This window comes from Silene latifolia, chromosome 9 (assembly GCF_048544455.1).
Source record: "Silene latifolia isolate original U9 population chromosome 9, ASM4854445v1, whole genome shotgun sequence".
NCBI classification, from domain to species: Eukaryota; Viridiplantae; Streptophyta; class Magnoliopsida; order Caryophyllales; family Caryophyllaceae; genus Silene; species Silene latifolia.
In genome coordinates this window covers 96,230,463-96,236,945 of record NC_133534.1, presented here as the reverse complement: position 1 = coordinate 96,236,945, position 6,483 = coordinate 96,230,463, and the positions used below count along the sequence as shown (strand labels likewise).

The 6,483-nt window shown below is 43.4% G+C and overlaps 1 non-coding gene across 1 annotated transcript; it reads left to right on the top strand.

Annotated features, from left to right (window-relative positions):
* The first annotated feature begins 6,074 nt into the window (after nt 1-6,074).
* Nucleotides 6,075-6,181, top strand: LOC141603399 (small nucleolar RNA R71). The gene has a single exon (XR_012525278.1). It is a non-coding gene; the product is annotated as a small nucleolar RNA R71 (small nucleolar RNA).
* The last annotated feature ends 302 nt before the right edge of the window (nt 6,182-6,483 follow it).

The window sequence follows — 6,483 nt, the reverse complement described above, 5'->3', positions numbered from 1 at the left end:
AGAGATGACCGGATAGAGAGTCCGACGGTTGATCAGATACCAGTGGTGGATGAGTTTGCAGATGTCTTTCCAGAGGAGATTCCGGGGTTGCCACCGAAGAGGGAGATAGATATCACGGTTGAGTTGAAACCGGGGACGGGGCCAATCTCTAAGGCACCGTACCGGATGGGTCCTAAGGAGATGGAGGAGCTCAAGAAGCAGTTAGATGATCTGATAGAGAAGGGATAAATTAGACCTAGTGTATCGCCGTGGGGAGCGCCAGTTCTTTTTGTGAAGAAGAAAGATGGGAGTTTGAGGTTGTGCATAGAATACAGGGAGCTGAACCGAGTGACGATGAAGAACAAGTATCCTTTGCCAAAGATAGATGACTTGTTTGATCAGTTGAGTGGTGCATCAGTCTTTTCCAAGATTAATTTGAGGTCGGGGTACCATCAGGTGAAGATTAGAGAGGTGGACATACCAAAGACAGCTTTCACGTCGAGGTATGGCCATTATGAGTATGTGATGATGTCGTTTGGGTTATCTAATGCACCGGCTGTGTTTATGGATTTGATGAACAGAATCTTCAGACAGTTTTTGGACAAGTTTGTAGCGGTGTTTATCAATGACATCTTAGTCTACTCCAAGACTAAGGAGGAGCATCTGAGGATTGTGTTGCAGACTTTGAGGGAGCATGAGTTATATGCTAAGCTGTCCAAGTATGAGTTCTGGTTAGAGAAAGTTGCTTTTCTGGGGCATGTTATCTCTAAGGATGTGGTAGCTGTGGATCCGGCAAAGATTGAGGCAGTGACAAAGTGGGAAGCACCAAATAATGTTGCTGAGATCAGGAGTTTCTTGGGTTTAGCTGGATACTACAGACGGTTCGTGAAATATATCTCCAAGATTGCTAGACCTATGACAGCGTTGATGAGGAAAGAGAATAGGTTTCGTTGGGATGAGAGTTGTGAGACGGCGTTCCAAACATTAAAGGAGCGTTTGACCACAACTCCTATCTTAGCATTGCCTGAAGGGATCGAGAACTTTGAGGTGTATACTGATGCCTCAAAGAACGGGTTGGGATGTGTGTTGATGCAGAACGGTAAAGTGATTGCCTATGCTTCTAGGCAATTGAAGCCTTATGAGGAGAACTATCCTACACATGATCTAGAGTTGGGTGCAGTGGTGTTTCCTCTCAAGATATGGAGACATTACCTTTATGGGGCGACCTTTAAGGTATTTTCGAATCACAAGAGTCTCAAGTACATCTTCACTCAAAAGGAGTTGAACATAAGACAGAGGAGGTGGATGGAGCTGATTGGCGATTATGACATGGATATTATCTACCATGAGGGGAAAGCCAATTTTGTTGCAGATGCCTTGAGTAGGAAGAGTGTACATTCTTTGTGTACAGCTCTATCTTTGATGAGGTTGAGAGATGAGGTGTGGAGGTTTGGGATACATATGATGCAGAGAGGGGGTGACATTGGATATTTGACAGTGCAGCCTGATCATTATGATGATATTTGAGGTAAACAGACGTTGGATCCTAAGATGGTTGAGTGGAGAGCTGGAGTAGAGAAAGGGACAGTGTCTCGATTCTCTATTCATACCGATGGTAGTTTGAGGTTTGATGGTAGGTGGTGTGTCCCTAATGATGAGGAGCTGAAAAAGACAATCATGACAGAGGCACATTGTACACCGTATTCAGTACATCCAGGTGGTGACAATCTGTACAACGATTTAAAGAACACGTTCTGGTGGCCTGGGGATGAAGAAAGAAACAGCTGAGTTTGTGGCCCGTTGTTTGACATGCCAGAGAGTTAAAGGGGAACAGCCACGACCACAAGGTAAGATTCGGTCTTTAGAGGTACCTGAGTGGAAGTGGGAATCCATTTCTATGGATTTTATCGTGGGTTTGCCAAAGAGTCAACAAGGTAACAATATGATATGGGTAATAGTGGATCGACTGACCAAGTTAGCTCACTTTGTGCCAATGAAAGATACATGGACTAAAGCACAATTAGCTATGGCTTATCGGAAGAATGTGCTAAAGATACATGGAGTCCCTAAGGACATAGTATCTGACAGAGATGCGAGATTTATCTCAAGGTTTTGGAAAGAGTTGCAGGAATCTTTGGGAACAACTTTGAAGATGAGTACATCATTTGATCCTGCGACAGACGGTCAGACTGAGAGAACGATCAAGACTCTTGAGGACATGTTGCGAGCTTGTGTGATGGACATTGGTGGTAGCTGGGAACAGAGGTAGGATTTGATATAGTTTTCTTACAACAACAGCTATCACACTAGTATTGGTATGGCACCGTTCGAGGCCTTATATGGGAGGAGATGTAGGAGTCCGATTTGTTGGGACGATAGTCTTTGAGGCAAAGGTGGTTCTAGGACCAGAGATGGTGCATGAGATGGTTGAGCGATTAAGATGATCGGGGAACGGATGAGAGCAACTCGGGATAGACAAAAGAGTTATGGAGATCTACATCGCCGGGATATAGAGTTTCAGGTTGGGGACAAGGTTCTTCCGAAAGTGTCTCCTATGCGTGGGGTTATGAGATTTGGGAAGAAAGGCAAGCTGAGTCAGAAGTTCATAGGGCCTTATGAGATCTTAGAGCGGGTTGGAGAGGTTGCATATCGTCTGGCTTTACCAGCTGCCTTAGAGAGAGTGCATAATGTGTTTCATGTATCTCAGCTGCGGAAGTATGTGAGTGATCCGTCACATGTGTTAGAGGCAGAGAGCTTAGAGCTAGATGAGTCCTTGTCATATCTTGAGGTGCCTAAGCAGATTCTTGATCGGAAGGTTAGGAAGACTAGGATTGGTGAGACAGTTTTGCTTAAGATCCTTTGGTCTAACCACGAGTCTGAGGAAGCTACATGGGAGGCAGAGGAGGCCAAGAGAGAGCGTTACCCTTTCCTTTTTTATCAGGTATGTATGGTTACGGGGACGTAACCTTGTTTCTTTTAGGGGGGTAGGAGATGATCGCGAAGAGTTTTTAAGAGCTTTTTATACCTTTTTATGTTGTGTCGGTATGTTTGTTGTGGTTGAGTCGGGTTGAGTTTGGGATAGTAACATGTTTTATGTTGAGTTTTATTTCGGTTGTTGAGTCGGGAGAGTAGTAGTGTGTGTCTTTGTTTTGTTGTGGTTTGAACTTCGGGGACGAAGTTCTTTTTAAGGAGGGAAGACTGTAATACTACGGTTTTATGAGTCTCTGGGTACTCTATCGAGTGGGCTTACTCTGTCGAGTAAGGGTGTGTTGCGTTTTAAAATAGTTTATGTCCTGTTGGGTACTCGATCGAGTAACCTGGATACTCGATCGAGTATGTCAGCTACTCGATCGAGTAGCCGGTTTACGGGGGGATGATTTGTCGGGTTTTGTTAATAATGCGATTTAGTATTTAATTACTTCCTTCACTTTCTTAATACACTTTACAAACCTAAATACTTTCAAAAGAGAAAACAATCTACGTTCTTCGCATCAATCGCATTGTTGGCAAATCCCGGAGCTTGGAAGGTCGGAATTCGTGTTTCTTTATACCTTTGTGATCCTTGCGTCGAGGGTAAGATCTACGTACTGTTTTTATAGTATTTAGTTAAAGTTAGTTAAACCTTAATTTGGGGATTTGGGAGTTTTGTTGTGTTTCTTGATTGGTAGTAATTATATGATTGTATGTTAAGAGGAGGATTCGTAGAAGAGGCTTTTTGATAACAGTTGTTGAGATCGTCTGACTGTGTTGCTTTCCAGGTAGGGTTTCTCTACTCAGTATTAGTCCCATAATGTGCTGTTGGTGTTTTGTGATTGTTGAATATTATCATACTCGTATTGTGACGATTGTTGGATATTGTTGTTGATAGTAGTTGTGATTGATTGTATCTGTTTGTGTTCTTCGGGGCGCATCCCTGGATGAGTAGAGTCACTTGCAGGAGTGGCTTCACGCCCATTATTCGCCTTCTGTGGAACCCGCCACAAAAGGGATGTGCACATTAAGGAATTTGGGTTTATCGCTCAATGGAGATGAGCGGGGATTAGGTGGGAACAGCTGCGGTCCCCCATTGGCGGCGTGGAGTGACCTGTTGCGATGGGCACTCTGGTAGGGCTACACACTTTAGTGTGTAGTCAGTATTATGGAGTTGGGAATGGAGTTCGAAGAATATCTGTGAAGATTGAGCTGTTTGTTTACTGTGTTGTTGGATGATATAAATTGTGTGATTAGTACTGACCTCGTTTGTTGTTTTAAAAACTGTGGTGATCCATTCGAGGATGGTGAGCAGTTGTTGAGCAGGTATGAGTCGAGTTACATGGGATAGCTGGGATGTGCCACTTTCAGATGATAGAGTCTTCCGCTGTAGCCTGAGTAGTTCGTTAAACATTTCATTTAGTTGAGTAGACAGTTGGTTTTGAGAACATGTAACCGTATTTTGGTATTTGGTTTTGGATTGTAACCTTTCACTAAAGTCATACTATTTAAATGTTGTTTCGTTATCGTCTTATGATTATCATTGCCTCGGGCAACCGAGATGGTAGCATCTTTATACCTGAGTGGTCCTGGTAAGGCATTTGGAGTATGGGGGTGTTACACCTAGGTCGCAAAGGGCCTTATCAATGGTATATGTGCCATAGTGCAAGGAATAGAATAGCTACCGGGGTCCTTAAGTTTCGGGGGAGACTTATTTTGTAAGAGTGCACTACACTCTTTGGTGAAAGCAATGGTCTCAACCTCATTGAAGGATGGGCTTCTTTGAGAGAATTTCCTTCATAAACTTTGAGTAGGAAGGGACTTGGGTAAGTAATTCAATAAATGGGACGGTGACTTGTAAATTCTTACAAACTTCCAAAAACTTACCAAACTTACCTTCCTCCTTGTGCTTTGCTAGGCGATGGGGAAACGGTACTTGAAAAACTTCCTTTGGAGGAGCATCCTCCACATCTCTCAATTTCACTTTCTCATTATCCATGGGAACATCCACCTTCTTTGAAACGGCATCACTCTCCTTAGCATTAGGAGAGACTTCCTCAACAATCACCTCGTCACTTTCTTTGGGCATAGAGGGCTCAACATTCTTGGCATCAAGCTTGCTCTTTATTTTAGCATCAATAACCTATGAGGAAATGGTACACGGTCCTTAACAAGAGGCTCTTCACTAGCCTTCCTTTTGTCATTTCCCCCAAGCTTGGGCTTTTTAACAACCACTTCGTCATCCAAAGTCATGGACGGTCCATCATAGCTTGTACCACTTCTCAAGGAGATAGAATTAACGGTAGCATTTGGTTGCTCACCTTGAGGTGGTAATTGACCCATTTTGCTTGAAGAGCTAGATGAGGCTAGTTGAGTCATTTGTTGCTCCAACATCTTGATTGTGGCATTGTGAGCTTGATCACTCTTTTGGATTTGTGCCAACAATTCCCTTTGCATTTGAACCATCATAGCCTCAAGCTTACCTCCTCCTTGGTTATTTTGTCGTGGGGGTTGATTTTGTTAGTAGTTTTGTTGAGGTGGCCTTTGTTGGTTTTGATAACCCGGTGGAGGATTATACTTTTGTTGTTCAGGGACATAGGCATTTTGTTGTGGTGGGGGTTGAGGTTGAGGATTAAGCACATTGTTGCTAGTATAAGACAAGTTCAGATGGAATTTTGAATTCGGTTTATATGTGTGAAAATATACCCGGTGGATATGAACTTTGTCTAAAAGCTTGAAAAGCATTTACCTCCTCAATAGTAGCTCGGCAATGAGCGGTGTAATGACCCGCACCTCCGCAACCATCACAAACAATGATTTGACTTGTGGAAGACACAGGATTGAGTTGTTGTAGGGAATCTCTAGCATCTCTTTCCGCCAATTGTTGTTGGAGTAAGGCAATTTGTGCTAACAAGACGGGATTGTCGGAGGATTCTTCTTTGCCTTTTAGTGGCACACTTCGGAAATTGACATATTATGCATCATGGACCGCCATAGATTCGATCGTGGCATGAGCAATATCGGTGTCAATTTGATCAAACCGCCCATTGTTGGTGGAATCAAGAATCCTTCGGGACTCGGCATAACATCCATTGTAGAATGTTATAGCTAGAAACCAATCATCTAGCCCATGATGTGGGCATTGCCTTTGTAGCTCTTTGTACTTCTCCCAAGTTTCATATAAGCTCTCAAGAGCTTGTTGACAGAATCCGGTGATCTGGCTCCTCAAAGTTTGAGTTTTCTCCGGTGGAAAAAACTTTTGATAGAAAGCAAGAGCCAATGTCTCCCAGTTGGTGATTCCCATGGCGGTGCGGTCAAGGCTATTGATCCAAATCTTGGCCTTGTCTTTCAAAGAGAAAGGGAAAAGTATTTCCCTTATTTGGGCTTGAGTGACGCCCGTTTGACGGATCATGGAGCAATAATCGCAAAAATTTTGCACATGTAAATTGGGATCCTCCAAAGGACTTCCCCCAAATTGCTTCCTCTCCAAAAGGCTAATGAAAGCCGATTTGATCTCGAAGTCCGGCGCGTTAA